The following is a 19,758-nucleotide window of genomic DNA, read 5'->3' as shown; positions in this document are numbered from 1 at the left end:
GGAGTCCCCTGGACTTATTTGCACTACCCACACAACAACGTCCTGAGCCTTCTGGAAAGCCTGCCAGAGTGATGTGGGATTTGTCTTGCCCAAACCCTGGAACTCAACAGATCCAGATGAACACCACTTCCTGAGGAGGAGCCAGAATGTGAGATAATGACGAAGTGAAACATGCATTGAGGCCACATAAAAGAAGGGCTTCTATGAACATGAACATGAGCTGAAAGAGGGAGGGCTGTGCCTCCTTTTAGTTCTGTTCAAGGTTTCACTCTCAGAGTGGAATTTACAAGGCAAAGGGTCAGAAACATGGTAAATGCTACCTGGGGATGTATTTGCCTACATGAAGCATATGTATTCCTAAAATCCTACATGTAATGGAATCACAGATTTCCATTATAATAGCAGAGAAGGTTTATGTTAATTTCCTAATGCTCTTCAAATACCAAAGTTTCCTAACTTTTTAAACTTCCGGTTTCTCTGGCTCTCACATTCCTGAGAATTTCATTCATTCATTCATGCTTGCATCAAATATTTACTGATGGATTACTATATAGAAGTATCGTACAAGGAAAACTGTGAGAGAATTAAGTTAGGAATCAATATCAGAGACGTAACTAGAAACTCCCCAAACATCTACAAATCAAATATTTACTTTTAATAAACCCATCAGTCTAAGAAGAAATTACAATGGAAATTAGAACATATTTTGAACTGAAAATAATAGAAATATCTCATTCCAAGAGAAGCAATGAAAAGGCCGAGAAATGGTTGTCCTTTCTGAAAAAAAATATGGCAGAATTAAGTAGCCCTGGGACTTTTGAAGATCTTGTTTTATTTATGGTGTGACTACATCATGGATTGACACGCTGCAGATTTGACAAAATGATGCTACATGTTCCAATTTGACATTTCCTTTATTTACTTGATATATAATGTTGATAGAGGACTTCGATATAAAGCCACAAGTTTGTTCTCTGTTCGTATCTTGGTCAGACTGCCAGTGAATCAGGATCCCACAGCTCAGACCCTGGAAAGCAGGGTCTTCATGACGCTCTGGATGATTGCAGAGGCAGAGCAAATTCTTTTTCTCAAGTGCTTAACTGAAAACCCTTCATTAAATGATGACTAAGAAACCAATTCTAGTGGGTGGTGATACATCAGTAATCGATTAGAGGTCTCCTACTAAGGACGATTTCCTGCAGTAGCAGTGTAGCTAATCGATCTCATATTAGTTTGATCAGTGCTAAGTTTTGCATAGACTTTTCTTCCAGGAAGATCAACGAGGAATTGAATGACCCAAGGCACAGTGTGGAGGCTTGTCAAATGTAGATGGAAAGTGTATCAGAGTCTCCACCTGACCGTGTGGCTCTATTATCCATAATCTATACAGAAAGATTTTATTTTATTAGATATTCAAGGTTTTCTTTATTAGTTTCTCACTAAGGCAAAAAGACATTTCATGCTTATAAGTACTTGGTGTGGTAATTGGGTCAATATAAAAATATTAATTTCTGTACACCAGCTTCTGATTCCTGAGAATGGTCCAGGAAATCTCAAGACAGTGACTTTGGAACAGCAGGAGTCCTAATGATGTAAATTAATAATGACGATATGAATTCATAGTAGTGTGAAATGGATCTGTACCGAGAGCTTAACCACAAAGGAGCCACACTGCATATCCCCCCATGACATTCACAGTACCTCTTGTTTGACCATGGCCATCTTGGAGAGCGGTGTGGTCACTGAAACAACTTTACTAAAGACCCTTATGAGGCAATATTGTGAAAGATCTCAAATCAATTACTGATTTACCACTACCCACTAGATTGGCTTCCACTTTGTTTGTTACCCGAAACTTTCTGAATTATCACACAACTCCTAGACACCACTTAGTACTCACACATCATCAGGTGGTATGGAATGCTTTCCACTTCTCCACAGTGTGCTCTTTCACGGTGGCCACTTTGCTTGCAGAGTCTGCACTTAGCACTCCTAAATGCAAGCAGCCTGAAGCACTTCTCTGAACTCATCTATAGCGTGAGTTTCCTGTGTGCTGCCTAACGTTTTAGTCTAAGGCTCAGTCTCTATGATAGGGAGAGTATTTCTTTCAGATGCTGCCACTTAATTTCCTACGGTGTAGTGTTACAGAATATCACTAAGGAAAACTGATCCATGGAGGTTTAGAAGAATGTAAAATTTTGGCTTAGTCAAGAGGTTCTGTTGAGAACATACAGTTATGATCCCATAATCCATTTAAGAAATCACCCGAATTGAAGTGATAGGATAGATGCTATGTGCTACAATACAAGCAGCAGTGTGTAGGCTGTGGATTTTGATCGCAAAATTTGAATCTCAGGAAAAGAACTGATCTGGTGGTGGGAACAGACTTCAGGCATCATTAGAACTCATCATATGCATTAGGTGAAGGGGCCTTTTTTTTTTTTAATATTTATTTATTTTTGGCTGTGTTGGGTCTTCGTTTCTGTGCGAGGGCTTTCTCTAGTTGTGGCAAGTGGGGGGCCACTCTTCATCACGGTGTGCAGGCCTCTCACTATCGCGGCCTCTCTTGTTGTGGAGCACAAGCTCCAGACGCGCAGGCTCAGTAGTTGTGGCACATGGGCCTAGTTGCTCCACGGCATGTGGGATCCTCCCAGACCAGTGCTCGAACCCGTGTCCCCTGCATTGGCAGGCAGACTCTCAACCACTGCACCACCAGGGAAGCCCGAAGGGGCCTTTCTTAAAACGTCTTCCCTAGGGACCACCAGAGTTTCTAAATAAGCCCTTGGTTCCACTCACTCTGGGAGATAGCTTTTAAAGAAACTTCATTTTGAAAAAGTAAAGGTTTCTTTTCCTTGGTGTAAATAATCTCATCTAAGTGTGTGTTTTGAAACACCAGGGTTTCTTAAACCAGAGCAAAGCTGTACTATGTATTCAATAAGTTATGGTAATACAAAAAACAAACTATCCGCGGGAGACCTTCAAGGTGGTGGAGGAGTAAGACGCGGAGATCACCTTCCTCCCCACAGATACACCAGAAATACATCTACATGTGGAACAACTCCTACAGAACACCTACTGAACGCTGGCAGAAGACCTCAGACCTCCCAAAAGGCAAGAAACCCCCCACGTACCTGGGTAGGCCAAAAGAAAAAAGAATAAACAGAGGCAAAAGGATAGGGACGGGACCTGCACCAGTGGGAGGGAGCTGTGAAGGAGGAAAGGTTTCCACACACTAGGAAGCCCCTTCGCGGGCGAAGCCTGCGGGTGTTGGAGCGGGGGACCTTCGGCGCCACGGAGGAGAGCATGGCAACAAGGGTGTGGAGGGCAAAGTGGAGAGATTCCCGCACAGAGGATCGGTGCTGACTAACACACCAGCCCGAGAGGCTTGTCTGCTCGCCCGCCGGGGCAGGAGGGTGCTGGGAGCTGAGGGTCGGGCTTCGGTCGGATCACAGGGAGAGGACTGGGGTTGGCTGCGTGAATACAGTCTGAAGGGGGCTAGTGCGCCACAGCTAGCCGGGAGGGAGTCTGGGAAACAGTCTGGAACTGCATAAGAGGCAAGAGACCATTGTTTCAGGCTGTGCGAGGAGAGGGGATTCAGAGCACCGCCTAAACGAGCTCCAGAGATGGGCGTGAGCTGTGGCTATCAGCATGGACCCCAGAGATGGGCATGAAACGCTAAGGCCGCTGCTGCAGCCACCAAGAAGCCTGTGTGCGAGCACAGGTCACTATCCACACCTCCCCTCCTGGGAGCCTGTGCAGCCCACCACTGCCAGGGTCCCGTGATCCAGGGACAACATCCCCAGGAGAATACGTGGTGTGTCTCAGGCTGTTGCAACGTCTCACCGGTCTCTACCACTGCAGGCTCGCCCTGCAACCGTACCCCTCCCTCCCCTCCAGCCTGAGTGAGCCAGAGCCCCCGAATCAGCCGCTTCTTTAACCCCGTCCTGTCTGGGCAAAAACAGACGCCCTCAGGCGACCTACATGCAGAGGCGGGGCCAAATACAAAGCTGAACCCCAGGAACTGTGTGAACAAAGAAGAGAAAGGGAAATCTCTCCCAGCAGCCTGAGGAGCAGCAGATTAAATCTCCACAGTCAACTTGATGTACCCTGCATCTGAGGAATACCTAAATAGACAATGAATCAACCAAAATTCAGGCAGTGGATGTTGGGAGCAACTGTGGACTTGGGGTTTGTACCTACGACAGACTAGTTTCAGATTTTTAGGTTTATCTTAGTATAGGTTTTAGTGCTTGTTATCATTGCTGGATTTGTTTATTGGTTTTATTGCTCTCTTCTTTTTCATATTACTTCTTAATTTTTTAAATAATATTTTTTATTTTAATAACTTTATTTTATTTTATTTTTTTCTTTCTCTTTTTTTTTCTCCCTTTTCTTCTGAGCCATGAGGCTGACAGGGTCTTGGTGCTCTGGCTGGGCATCAGGCCTGAGCCTCTGAGGTAGGAGAGCCAAGTTCAGGACATTGGACCACCAGAGACCTCCAGGCCCCATGTAATATCAATCGGTGAGCACTCTCCCAGACACTTCCATCTCAACGCTAAGACCCAGCTCCACTCACGACCAGCAAGCTCCAGTGCTGGCAACCCTATGCCAAACAACTAGGAGGACAGGGACATAACTCCACCCATTAGAAGAGAGGCTGCCTAAAATCATAATAAGTTCACAGAGACCCCAAAATACACCACTGGACATGGTCCTACCTATCAGAAAGACAAGATCCAGTCTCATCCACCAGAACACAGGCACCAATTCCCTCCACCAGGGAGCCTACACAAACCACTGAACCAACCTTAGCCACTGGGGGCAGACATGAAAAACAACGGGAACTACAAACCTGCAGTCTGTGAAAAGGAGACCCAAAACACAGTAAGTTAAGCAAAATGAGAAGACAGAGAAACACAGCAGATGAAGGAGCAAAGTAAAAACCCACCAGACCAAGCAAATGAAGAGGAAATAGGCAGTCTACTTGAAAAAACGTTCAGAGCAATGGTAGTAAAAATGATCCAAAATCTTGGAAAGAGAATGGAGGAAATATAAGAAACATTTCACAAGGACCTAGAAGAACTAAAGAGAAAACAAACAATGAGGAACAAAACAACAAATGAAATTAAAAATTCTCTAGAAGGAATCAATAGCAGAATAACTGAGGCAGAAGAACAGATGAGTGACCTGGAAGATAAAGTAGTGGAAATAACTACCACAGAGCAGAATAAAGAAAAAAGAATGAAAAGAATTGAGGACAGTCTCAGAGACCTCTGGGACAACATTAAACACACCAACATTCGAATTATAGGGGTCCCAGAAGAAGAGAAAAAGAAAGGGACTGAGAAAATATTTGAAGAGATGATAGCTGAAAACTTTCCTAATATGGGAAAGGGAATAATCAATCAAGTCCAGGTAATGCAGAGTGTCCCATACAGGATAAATCCAAGGAGAAACACACCAAGACATATTAATCAAACTTTCAAACATTAAATACAAAGAAAAAATATTAAAAGCAGCAAGGAAAAGCAACAAATAACATACAACGGAATCCCCATAAGGCTAACAGCTGATCTTTCAGCAGAAACTCTGCAAGCCAGAAGGCAGTGGCAGGACATATTTAAAGTGATGAAAGGGAAAAACCTACAACCAAGATTACTGTGCCCAGCAAAGATCTCATTCAGATTCGACAGAGAAATTAAAACCTTTACAGACAAGCAAAAGCTAAGAGAATTCAGCACCACCAAGCCAGCTTTACAACAAATGCTAAAGAACTTCTCTAGGCAGGAAACACAAGAGAAGGAAAAGACCTATAATAATAAACCCAAAACAATTAAGAAAATGGTAATAGGAACATACATATTGATAATTACCTTAAATGTAAATGGATTAAATGCTCCAACCAAAAGACATAGACTGGCTGAATGGAGGCAAAAACAAGACCTGTATATATGCTGTCTACCAGAGACTCACTTCAGACCTAGGGACACGTACAGACTGAAAGTGAGGGCATGGAAAAAGATATTCCATGCAAGTGGAAATCAAAAGAATGCTGGAGTAGCAATTCTCGTATCAGACAAAATAGACTTTAAAATAAAGGCTATTACAAGAGACAAAGAAGGACACTACATAATGCTCAAGGGATCAATCCAAGAAGAAGAGATAATAATTGTAAATATTTATGCACCCAACATAGGAGCACCTGAATACATAAGGCAAATGCAAACAGCCATAAAAGGGGAAATCGACAGTAACACAATCATAGTAGGGGACTTTAACACCCTATTTTCACCAATGGACAGGTCATCCAAAATGAAAATAAATAAGGAAACACAAGCTTTAAATGACATATTAAACAAGATGAGCTTAATTGATATTTATAGGACATTCCATCAAAAAACAACAGAATACATTTTCTTCTCAAGTGCTTATGAAATATTCTCCAGGACAGATCATATCTTGGGTCACAAATCAAGCCTTGGTAAATTTAAGAAAATTTAAATAATGTCAGTATCTTTTCCAACCACAATGTTAGGAGACTAGATATCAATTACAGGAAAAAATCTGTAAAAAATACAAACATATGGAAGCTAAACAATACAGTACTAAATAACCAAGAGATCACTGAAGAAATCAGAGAGGAAATCAAAAAATACCTAGAAACAAATGACAATGAAAACATGATGGCCCAAAACCTATGAGGTGCAGCAAAAGCAGTTCTAAGAGGGAAGTTTATAGTGATAAAGTTCTACCTCAAGAAACAGGAAACATCTCAAGTAAACAACCTAAACTTACACCTAAAGCAATTAGAGGAAGAAGAACAAATAATCCCCAAAGTTAGCAGAAGGAAAGAAATCATAAAGATCAGATCAGAAATAAATGAAGAAGAAATGAAGGAAACTATAGCTAAAATCAATAAAACTAAAAGCTGGTTCGTTGAGAAGATAAACAAAATTGATAAACCACGAGATATAGAGGGAACTTGCCTCAACATAATAAAGGCCATATATGACAAACCCACAGCCAACATCGTTCTCAATGGTGAAAAACTGAAACCACTTCCTCTAAGATCAGGAAAAAGACAAGGTTGTCCACTCTCACCATTATTATTCAACATAGTTTTGGAAATTTTAGCCACAGCAATCGGAGAAGAAAAAGAAATAAAAGTAATCCAGATCGGAAAAGAAGAAGTAAAACTCTCACTGTTTGCAGATGACATGATACTATACATAGAGAATCCTAAAGATGCTACCAGAAAACTGCTAGAACTAACCAATGAATTTGGTGAATTAGCAGGATACAAAATTAATGCATAGAAATCTCTTGCATTCCTATACACTAATGATGAAAATCTGAAAGAGAAATTAAGGAAACACAGCCATTTACCATTGCAATAAAAAGAATAAGATAACTAGGAATAAACCTAGCTAAGGAGACAAAAGACGTGTATGCAGAAAACTATAAGACATTTATGAGAGAAATTAAAGATGATACAAACAGATGGAGAGATATACCATGTTCTTAGATTGGAAGAATCAACATTGTGAAAATGACTATACTACCCAAAGCAATCTACAGATTCAATGCAACCCCTATCAAACTACCAATGGCATTTTTCACAGAACTAGAACAAAAAAATTTCACAATTTGTATGGAAACACAAAAGACCTCAAATAGCCAAATCAATATTGAGAAAGAAAAACGGAGCTGGAGGAATCAGGCTCCCAGACTTCAAACTATACTACAAAGCTACAGTAATCAAGACAGTATGGTAGTGGCAGAAAAAGAGAAATATACATCAATGGAACAGGATAGAAAGCCCAGAAATAAACCCACACACATATGGTCACTTTATCTTTGATGAAGGAGGCAAGAATGGAGAAAAGACAGCCTCTTCAATAAGTGCTGCTGGGAAAACTGGACAGCTACATGTAAAAGAATGAAATTAGAACACTCCCTAACACCATACACAAAAATAAACTCCAAATGGATTAAAGACCTAAATGTAAGACCAGACACTATAAAACTCTTAGAGGAAAACATAGGCAGAATACTCTATGACATAAATCACAGCAAGATCATTTTTGACCTAAAGAAATGGAAATAAAAACAAACAAATGGGACCTAATGAAACTTAAAAGCTTTTGTACAGCAAAAGAAACCATAAGCAAGATGAAAAGACAACCCTCAGAATGGGAGGAAATATTTGCAAATGAAGCAACTGACCAAGGATTAATCTCTAAAATATACAAGCAGGTCATGCAGCTCTATATCTAAAAAACAAACAACCCAATCCAAAAATGGGCAGAAGACCTTAATAGACATTTCTCCATAGACGATATACAGATTGCCAGCAAACACATGAAATGATGCTCAACATCACTAATCATTAGAGAAATGCAAATCAAAACTACAATGAGGTATCACTTCACACCAGTCAGAATGGCCATCATCAAACAATCTACGATCAATAAATGCTGGAGAGGGTGTGGAGAAAAGGGAACCCTCTTTCACTTTTGGTGGGAATGTAAATTGATACAGCCACTATGGAGAACAGTATGGAGGTTCCTGAAAAAACTACAAATAGAACTACCATATGACCCAGCAATCCCACTACTGGGCATATACCCTGAGAAAACCATAAATCAAAAAGAGTCATGTACCACAATGTTCATTGCAGGTCTATTTACAATAGCCAGGACATGGAAGCAACCTAAGTGTCCATCGACAGATGAATGGATAAAGAAGATGTGGCACATATATACAATGGAATATTACTCATCCATAAAATGAAACGAAACTGAGTTATTTGTAGTGAGGTGGATGGACCTAGAGACTGTCATACAGAGTGAAGTAAGTCAGAAAGAGAAAAACAAGTACCATATGCTAACACATATATATGGAATCTAAAAAAAAAGGTTCTGAAGAATCTAGGGGCAGGTCAGGAGTAAAGACACAGGTGTAGAGAATGGACTTGAGGACATGGGGAGGGGGAAGGGTAAGCTGGGACGAAGTGAGAGAGTGGCATGGACATATATACACTACCAAATGTAAAATAGATAGTTAGTGGGAAGCAGCCGCATAGCACAGGGAAATCAGCTTGGTGCTTTGTTACCACCTAGAGGGGTGGGATACGGAGGGTGGGAGGGAGATGCAAGAGGGAAGGGGATATGGGGATATGTGTATACATATAGCTGATTCACTTTGTTATACAGCAGAAACTAACACAACATTGTTAAGTAATTATACTCCAATAAAGACGTTAAAAAATAAACAAACAAACAAAAAAACTGTCTATTTCTTCTCCCCCAACCACAGCAAGCAGGTTGTTTACCAAGAGGGGTTCGGTGCCTGTGAGGAGTATGCTTCTAGAATAGCTAAAACGATGCTTCCTGCTCTGGCTATCTGGACTGCTTCGAGGGGCTCTCTTGCCTTCTGACTTCTAGGATGAATTTGGCCCCCAGGCAGCCTTGGCAGGAGACGGAGGGAAGGAAGGAGAGTTTGAGGCATTTTTCCCCCTGCTGCACTACTGTGAGGTCACCTGGGGCTGACTGAAGGTCATTGCTTCCCTCCAGTTGGTCCTTTCAGCACAATTCTCCCTTTGGGAGTTGGGGTAGAACTGTTCTCACCCTGATACTCCGTTCTCCTGTGGTTCCGAATGGTCTTCTCACACCATGGAGCCCTTCTCAAACTGCCCTGTCCCTGCAGGGCCCCTGTGCTGTGAGGACCACTCCAGTCTCCCCAGTTTCCGCAGCAGCAAGAGGTCCCTCCCCACACTGATGGACCCTGTTGACCGCGACCCATAGTGGAGCCTCGTGTCTGCTTTCACTGCTGGAAGCACTTTGTCCTCCAGAGTGACAGGACTTGATTTGTTCTGAGGAAAAAGTTAATATTTTTATTGAAGCAGAAATGGCTTCTGGTTCAGGAAAGGAGTCTATGAAAATGTAACCAATTCATTTTTGCTTTAACTTTGTGGATAATAAGAAAGTTTCTGATACTTAGGCTGTGTGGTTTAGATTTTCTTTTTCTCTCATTTATTTATTGCCTGGCTTTCTTTTTAAGTTTTAATTTTTTAAAATTGAAGTATAGTTGATTTACAATGTTGTGTTAATTTCTGCTGTATAGCAAAGTGATTCAGTTATACATACATACATATATATATATATTTAATATTCTTTTCCATTATGGTTTATCATAGGATATTGAATATAGTTCTCTGTGCTATACAGTAGGACCTTGTTGTTTATCCATTCTATATATAAAAGCTTACATCTGCTAATCCCAACTTCCCTCCCCTGACCCTCTCCCCCTTGGCAACCACCAGTCTGTTCTCTATGTCCATGATTCTGTTTCTGTTTCATAGCTAGGTTCATTTGTGTCATGTTTTAGATTCCACCTATAAGTGATATCATATGGTGTTTGTCTTTCTCTTTTTTTTTTTTTTTTGCGGTACGCGGGCCTCTCACTGTCGTGGCCTCTCCCGTTGCGGAGCACAGGCTCCGGACGCGCAGGCTCAGCGGCCATGGCTCACGGGCCCAGCCGCTCCACGGCATGTGGGATCTTCCCGGACCGGGGCACGAACCCGTGTCCCCTGCATCGGCAGGCGGACTCTCAACCACTGCGCCACCAGGGAAGCCCTGTCTTTCTCTTTTTGACTTATTTCACTTAGTATGATAATCTCTAGTTGCATCCATGTTGCTGCAAATGGTATTATTTTGTTCTTTTTTATGGCTAATATTCCACTGTATATATGTACCCCATCTTCTTTATCCATTCATCTGTTGATGGACATTTACGTGGCTTACACGTCTTGGCTATCGTGAATAGTACTGCTATGAACGCGGGGGTTGCATGTATCTTTTTGAATTATAGTTTTCTCCAGCTATATGCCCAGGAGTGGGATGGCTGGATCATACAGTAATTCTATTTTTAGTTTTCTGAGGAACCTCCATACTGTTTTCCACAGTGGCTGCACCAACTTACATTCGGCTTGGCTAGCTGTTGTTTGTTGCTGCAATTGTTCTGAAGATGGTCTCAAGAAATGTGAGCCTTGGAGAAACTTGACTGGTTGGGGAAGTATGTCCTATTCACACTTTTTGCCCCTTTTGTCCTTGCTCTGTCTCCCACCCCTCTTTCCTCATCCCCACCCCACATCCCATCTGTGGTTTATTTATCAGTCTTGATCTCCAGGGACTTTCACCTGGATGCCGGTTGATAAAGTTCAATATCTTTCAGGGCTGGGTTCATCTTTATTAGGGCCTCTTACAATCTAGAAATCCCTCACTGTGATGGTGGGATGGCAGGCAGACAAAACGAAATTATTATTTTAGGCACAGGATCCTTTCATCACCTGCCTTTTCTCTTAGCTTTGATCTGGTTCCCTAGGGAGAGTCATTCCAGCGAAGGAGAAACAGCCAAAGCAGGTCTCCTGGACCCTGCACAACTCAATTCTAAGGGATTTGGCAGGATCATTTAAGAACTCAAGGGGCAAGACTGGGCTGAATTCCACGGCTATTTATTTAAGGAAAAAAAAAATTGGGAAACAAAATGCAGAACCTTACCCTCCTCAAAGGCCGCTGGCAAGAGTGACCTTCTAGTTCAGAAGTTAAATTCTTCCCAGTTTCTCTTTTATTTTTGGCAGCTGAAACTTGTCTGCCTCTTGTTCCTTCAAAAAGACGTGTCACATTCAACCAAAAGACACGTCAACTGATGTGTCAGCAAACAAATTGTGAAAGAAAAGGGAAAGAAAGAAATGATTGTCACTATGCGTTCCTTTTAAGGGTAGTTTTTTGTTTTTCTTCATTTCCTATGTTGACCCATGCTGTTCTGGTTTATTAATTTTCCATGATGATTTGAACCCCACGCCCCCAATCAACTTGTTCATTCCTGTTGATGGGTGTTTCCCACATTTTTTTCTTACAAACAATGCTGCTGTGAACCTCCTCTAGCTCAAAGCCAGGCCCAGATGCAGAGACCCTGCCATTTTGCCCCATCCTCTGTCACTCCCTTTCTTCCACCTCCTTTTCCAGGGAACCCTTTGCCTCTGCCCCACGTTGAAGCCACTCTGTTTGGGCTCCACCTCTTGGCTCCTATTGTCTGACCAGGCCCTTGTTTCCATAACCTGTTTTGGGACCTACCAACTTGACTTTACCCTTGTGAACTCCTCCAAGATGAGGCCCTTGTCTCTCCCCTCCAGCTTCAGACTGGAAATTATGGGTAAGAGCCCCACCCTGAGCTCCACAAAGCCCATGGGACTTGTCATATGTGGACTAGCTTCTTCCTGGCTCCTGCTTGACTAGACTGTAAGCCCATAGATGCAAGAAGGGGTCTGGCTTAGTCAATGATAGATGCTCAGCTCAGGTGAAGGGCCTGGCATGTGTATAATCTTAAGGGTGATTTTAAAATTATTTTATGACTTAGCAAATTAAGTTTCATGACTTCTAGGTGTCAACTGCCTTGTAGACATAATAAGATTAAAGATAGATAGATAGATACATACATAGATGATAGATACATAGAAACATAGACACATAGATAGATACATAGATAGATCTGTAATAGGCCAAGTACCTAGTGGCTTCTATAGAGTATACATATGGATGCCTCAAACCAAGGGAGAACCTGGTAAACAAGAGGAAAAAGACTGTCGTACGCTTTGCCTCCAGAATTTCTAAGAACAAGCCTTTTAAGCATTAGCATTTCAGAGGCCTTGCCATGCCAAAGTCTTCTGCAGTGATGCCCACCTTACTCTGTTTTCTCCCAATGTGACGACAAGTCTTCTTAAGTAGGGCATTATTAGTTAGTAAGGCTTCAAAAACTGCCCCTACTTTCTTGGTCTGATCAGAGAGTGCACTTTCTCAAGCAACAGCCTTCCACACTCACTTTTTTCACTTCCTACTTAACTATTACTCTATGATCACTGCACAGAAAGTAAGAGAATACTGAGAAGCAAAAGGAAGAAGAGGAATTAAATCACCCAAAATCGTACTAAACAGGGACAACTGCTGTTAACATTTGGGCAGTATATTTTTTGAGAATTTTCCCCATGTGAATATATATACATTATACATATATATATATATATATATATATATATATATATATATAAAATTATATACTATAGCATCTAAGGTATAATATTATATATGTGCATATATATATTACAAATACACACACACACCCTCCTCATATAATCTGCCTGATTGTTTTCATAAACCTCAACTTAGTCTCCCTGTGTACCGTCTCTTGTTATCATCAAATTCTTTCCCAGTCTTCTTTGACTCATCCATCTCTTTGTTTATAACTTCTCCCAATTACAATCCTTTTTCATGGCTTTCCCCAAAACCAAGAACTAATTTCACTACATGCTCATCTGCTTCAAAAAACCATCAACGATTCCAAGTTTCGTCTTTTTAAAAGTCCTTTTTAATTTTTTAAAGGAAGAAATAATTCACATACCACAAAATTCACCTTTTTAAAGCACACAAGTCAGTGTTTTTTTGGTATGTTCTCAAGGTTGAGCGTCCATCACTACAATCAATTTCAGAACATTTTTATCACAACCGAAAGAAACCCTGTAACATCAATAGTTGCTTCTCCCCATGACCCGCTCCACAAGCTCCTGGCAACCAGTAATCTACTTTTCGTCTCTGGATTTACCTATTCTGGACATTTTATATAAATGGAATCAGCAAATAGACAGTGTTTTGTGATTGCATCCTTTCACTTTGCATAATATTTTTGAGATCCATCTACGTCATAGTATGTGTTGGTATTTTATTCCTTTCTATGGCTGAATACTGTTCCATTGTCTGGATCATTACATTTTGTTTACCCTTTTATCCGGTGATAGACATTTGTGTTGTTTCTTCCTTTTGGATAGTGTGAATAGTGCTGCTATGAACATTCATGTACACATATTTGTGTATCTGTTTTCAATTTTGGGGGTACATACTTAGTATTGGAATTGCTGGGTCATGTTGTAACTTTATGCTTAACTTTTTCTTTTTTGCGGTACGTGGGCCTCTCACTGTCGTGGCCTCTCCTGTTGCGGAGCACAGGCTCCGGACGCACAGGCTCAGCGGCCATGGCTCACGGGCCCAGCCGCTCTGCGGCATGTGGGATCTTCCCGGACCGGGGCACGAACCCGTGTCCCCTGTGTCGGCAGGCGGACTCTCAACCATTGCACCACCAGGGAAGCCCCAAGTTTAACCTTCTTGAAACCAGATTTTTGCCACTGGTTGCAAACTAAGCCCTTAGGAAAGATGATATTAAGGCACATTTCCACACGGGACCTTCTCCATCTTCCCACTTGCCCTTAGAAGCCAAATACACTTGGCTCTTATATGTCATAAACACCTCATATCAAGGTGGTGTATATCTGTGCCGTTAGCTATAGTTCGCATGATTCATGGGGCCCAAGGATAATTATGTGGCCTGTGAAGGAACTAGCTTGCAACCAGAATATACACTGTTAAAATCTGGCTGCCTATACAAAATGCAAAAATTCACTGTATGTTCCATAGGAAACAGTATTGGGAAGGGGTGGTTTAGTTATTGATGTTCGTTGTTACACTGTGTGACTTTACATAAATGTAATGGAGCGGATGAATTCTAGCAAAGTGTGCTCTATGATGAAAGTTCCATTATTCCATTGAATTATATTATGAAATGGTAGTGTAGTCTGCTAGAAAAGACTTTTGTCTATGAATATATTCAAACCACATTTTAACAATGCCCTAAAGTTTCTTAGAAATACAATATTTAAAGAAAGAAGCTGTATTTATGAGAACATTACAAATCACTGTTAATATTAGCATACTGGTTAAGTAAAAATGAAATAGAAGTGCAAATATAATCCAGCCCTGGAAATTCTGACTGGGTGAATATATATCTCATGGAAAGTTTTGAGATAGCAATTCTTTTTTTTTTTTTTTAATGGTACGCGGGCCTCTCACTGCCGTGGCCCCTCCCGTTGCGGAGCACAGGCTCCGGACGCGCAGGCTCAGTGGCCATGGCTCACGGGCCCAGCCACTCCGCGGCATGTGGGATCTTCCCGGACCAGGGCATGAACCCGTGTCCTCTGCATCGGCAGGCGGACTCTCAACCACTGCGCCACCAGGGGAGCCCGAGATAGCAATTCTTAAAGTGTGTGCGTCCTGGCTAAAGTTGCCATCAGTAACGAACTGTCTCCTAGCAAGGATGTCATAAGAACTCCTGGGACCTTTCCAATGACTTTTCAACCTTCCTTAGTTTAAATATTTTACTGGTTTTCCCTGTCCTCAGGACAAAGCTCTCAAGGCTCTTCCCACCTAAACTCAATTCCTCACAGCTCTGACCATTTCTAATCCCAGTCAGCCCCGTCCCACCTCACACCGTCCGGGCTGGTCTCAAAATCTCTCCTCTGCCCACAGGAATGGTGTTTCTTCCCCTTGGTACCCATTCTGCCCATGCAGTATCCAGCACATGGTGAGGGAGCTGCAAATGTCTGCTGAGAAAATGAAAGGATATATTTGCCATGCTAATCCTTGCTTCCTGGTTTGGTTCATCTGTTCATCCTGCCATTAAACTTACATGTGTGTTAAAATTTTGCGCATCCTTCAATATTTACTTCCTCTATGTAGCTTCATCTGCGTGACAGTCTTTTACTGATTGCTAGATACAGGCCAGGTAAATAGAACAGACATGGTAATAACAGAGTTACTGGCCCTGCCCTCATGAAGCTTCCAGTCCAGCATGGTGGTAAAATTACACACAAGTGAGCAGATGAAGAACCATCTATCATTGTAACTGCTTAGGGCGCACTGGCGGGGGTGGGGGGGGTCACACAGTGACTTCATATGGCACTCCTCTATGCTTCTCATTTGGACATTTATTGCACATAGTTCTGCACAGTTATTTACTTTTTAAAAGAAAGTATGTGTCTCCTACCTCCTCAATTCAAGATTGAAAGTGTTTTTGAAAGCAGTGGCATATGGTAGGTATTTAAGAATATGTTGCTGATTAGTATGTCCTCAGGCAAAAGCACTGAGCAGCACATTCTGTTAAGTCCTAAAATGTTCAATTCTTGAGGTTCCATAAAAATGACAATTTGTCCTGATATCTGTACTGGGATATGTAGTTGAAGGTCCAACAATTTTTACTAACAATTTTTACATTAGAATGCCACTGGCCAAGAGTGATCTCGTTAGGGGCTAGGATTTATCAAAGTCATGATGAATACTGGCACTAATTAGTCAGGCATTAGAGTCTACCTATTAGTTAGTCTAATACAAGGGTGAACTTTACCCTCCAGCTGGTGAAGTAACAGCAAGAGAAGGACGATTTGGCACCCTTAATTTTAGTAAGGTAGTGGGGCAGAGATGTTGTGCACTTATATTAATTTTGAATTATTTAATGGACCCATTAAATTCAGAAACATTTCTAGGAAGAAAATTTCTTAATAGGCATCTCTATGCCCATTAAGTGAGAGATGCCACTCAGACTGTATTATTCTTCTAAAAGAGAATCCTTCCCTCTCTCTTAATAAGTTTAATAATACCCATTTGCAATTCTCATAACATCAGAACTCATTTACAGATTACGTGCAATCCTTTGTGAAATAGGAATAAAGTCAAAACTCAAATAATTCAACCCAGTAAATTCCTTTTTCATGATTAAGGGGAATAGATCTTAAAGCCTTCCTAAGTGGGAAAGGCTCTTAGGAGGGAGAGAGCGCCTTGGCAACTACAGGCTCTGTGTGTGCAAGACGTTGGCTCTGATGCTCTCTTCCTCTGTCCACACTCACTGAAATGTTTCTGTAGGTTCTTCTTTCTGGAGATCTCCTTCCATGGAGTCCTGACAGCTGTCTTAAGGTCACTGTTGTTAGGTAGAGTTGGCAAGTGATCACACGTGGTTGAGACGAGACTTTGAAGATGTCACACTACATCCCACCTGTGTTTACCATCACCCTGAATGTTTTCATGACATATTCTCTATCTGTGAGAACATAACATGCTGGTTCACAATCTTAGGCCAATAGGCTTCGTGGGCATTCTTTACAGGTCAGTATGCAGAATCTTCCAGACAAAAATCTTTGTGAAGAAAATTCTGCCGAATTTCACCACCATCTGTATACGTGCTATAGGTCAAATAAAGAGACAGAGAAAGACAAATACTGTGTGATACCACTTATACGTGGAATCTAAAATATACAACAAACTAGTGAATATAACAAAAAAAGAAGGAGACTCACAGATAAAGAGAACAAACTAGTGGTTACCAGCAGGGAGAGGGAAGGAGGGAAGGGCACTAGAGGGGTATGGGATTAAGAGGTACAAACTATTAGGTATAAAATAAGCTACAAGGATATATTGTACATCACGGGGAATATAGCCACTATTTTATAATAACTATAAATGGGGCATAACCTTTAAAAATTGTGAATCACTATAGTGTACACCTGTAACATATATACTATTGTACATCAACTGTACTTCAATTAAAAAAAAAAAACAAAACAAGTAACAAACAAAAAGAACAACTAATAACTGTTGACCTGAGGAAACTGGGGCACCGATTCTGCCTGAGTCTAAGTCAGTAAGTTAGCTGGCCAAATAGTGCCTCTTAAGTTAAATGTTACTATTGCCAGAAATATTTTTCCCTCTGTGAATTAAGTGATGTTGTGTTCTATACAGTGGATAGATTTCCATGCAGATAGATTTTAATGGCTAGTGTCATAAGTGATAAAAGAAAGAAATAATAAAAGAAAGAACAAAGCAATCAGGAGAAACAACTTTCATCTCACACTTGATTCTCGCTCGTGTTTCGTCTGCACTCAAAATTTGAGGATAGGAATAAGTTTGAAGAGTCCTACGAGATGCGCATGACTGCAGATGATGATGGCATATCACCCAGTCACTGAATCGGGATTCAGGACCACACTAATGAAGCGTAACCGTTCTTAGCATTTTGTAATAATATTGGTTTTAGAGATAATCCAGGGAGAACGGAAGCAATTTACATGGCCGTTCTTGACACCATCCAGCTTCCGGAGAGACCATCCGGAGTTGTCTGCGGTCTCCTTGTTGAAGTTACCGGGAGCGTGAAAAATAAGCTTGTCCTATCACATGCGATTGATCACTTAAAGTTAGGACAGAGCTGCCTTATTTCACAAAGAAACAAAGTGATGTAGCTCCCAGGACTGGAAAACATTTTGCTCAACAGCTGCCCTCTGCTATTTCCCCAGAGATCTATTTCATTTGGATAAATGAACCGGCAGAATCTCAAGATCTGCATAATACATCCTGAGAGGGATGTTTGAAATCTTTCTCCCCTTCCTTTCATTAGCTGCCAGCCTAAAAAAGTGATGACAGCCTGAGAAATTCGAAGGGCCAAAAGGGGATGAATGGCTCATCGACCCCAAAAAGCCCTCTCAGTGCAAATTATCGGGCAATTATCAAGGTGAGAAACTAAACCCTCTTTTGTCTTTTTCTTTTCTTCACCCCCTGCCCCATGGTCATGCAGGTGCTCTTAGGATAAGAAAAAAAATTAAGGGAGCGATGATTAAGTTGTCAGCCAGATATTACTGTGTTTTCAACATGGGCGCAGATGAGCAATCTGAGTGAAGCCTTGATCTTTATTTCTCTTGGGGAACCAAGGAGCCAAAATACAGCCACAGGAAACGGTGGAAATCCCAGGGACTTGGCTACACTTCCATTCTCTTTGGGCTCCACTACTCAAAAAAAAAATCACTGGACTCTATTTTTTCCATTGCTTCACGGGGCTCAGCTGTCATTCACTCCACTTACAGGATTTATCACTCCTGAATTGGCCCTAAAAATGTCCATTTTTACCAAAAAAGCAGCCATATTTAACTCTTCCTTTTCACGACATCACAAATCAAAAGAAACATACACGTTTTTGTTGCAAACTGATGCCCTGTTGTTTAAATTCTCTCATGGACCTAAGAAATGATAGTGATTTCTCCTTGTCTAACAATCATCACTGACCTTTACTGAGTGCTCACTATGTACCCGGCATAGTTGTCACATTTTAGGTGCATTCACTGACTTCAGGCTTACAACGGGAGGAGGTGGCAAGGGTTAACCTTTCCATCTCACAGCCGCACAAGTGAAGGTATAACTAAGGTGGCCTGTCCAAGTTCACGGAGCTTAATGAGGGCAGAGGAAGGATTTGAATCCCTGTGGGCTCTGATTTCACGGCCCACTCGCTCACCCACACCGTGCACTGCCTTTTGTGATCCAATCGCCTCCCAGAAAGTATTTTTAAAGTACCCTGCAAACTTCTTAGCTTCCCTGTTTCTCAAGCTTTCCATGCATGAAATAGTTAATGTGGGAAATGATAGTTTGCGGAGTACAGAGACCATAAACCCACCTTTATTGCTCACCCACTTCAAAAAAATCATAAAAGCGTTCTCTTTACAATTAGCAACAACCTGAGTAAAGCTCTAGTCCAATCTCCCACCCAGAGGAAGGCATCCCTCTTCAACCTCCCCTACTGGCATCTCCTTCTCCCCCCGCCACTGAACCAACACATCAAGCAGCAGGAAAGGCACCAAACTGCACAGTGTTCGTGCACTACAGACAGCTCTGCTAGAGAAACCTGGCTGTCCCATAATCTCCTTCCACTGGTCCTACTTTTCACAGTTGGAACAAAGAAGAATTCCTCTTCTTCCTCTTCTATATGAGTGCTTTAAAGAGTAGACAGCCGTCCCATTCCTCTGGGGCTTTCTCTTCTACAGGAAAGAACATCCCAATT

General features: G+C 41.5%; 1 protein-coding gene across 7 annotated transcripts in view; it reads right to left on the bottom strand.

The window, feature by feature from the left end:
• Nucleotides 1-19,758, bottom strand: part of PRLR (prolactin receptor) — a 172,077-nt gene that overhangs the window by 106,644 nt on the left and 45,675 nt on the right. For 4 of the 7 annotated variants that reach the window (XM_060009596.1, XM_060009597.1, XM_060009598.1 and 1 more), the window contains one exon: nt 11,562-11,706. The exons of the other annotated variants lie outside the window; for them this stretch is intronic. The gene's annotated coding sequence lies outside the window, so the exon portion shown is untranslated. The remainder of the gene's footprint in view (nt 1-11,561; nt 11,707-19,758) is intronic. 7 annotated transcript variants of the gene reach the window in all.

This window comes from Delphinus delphis, chromosome 3 (assembly GCF_949987515.2).
Source record: "Delphinus delphis chromosome 3, mDelDel1.2, whole genome shotgun sequence".
NCBI classification, from domain to species: Eukaryota; Metazoa; Chordata; class Mammalia; order Artiodactyla; family Delphinidae; genus Delphinus; species Delphinus delphis.
The sequence above is the reverse complement of the archived record's forward strand: the minus strand, read 5'-3'. Positions and strand labels throughout refer to the sequence as shown.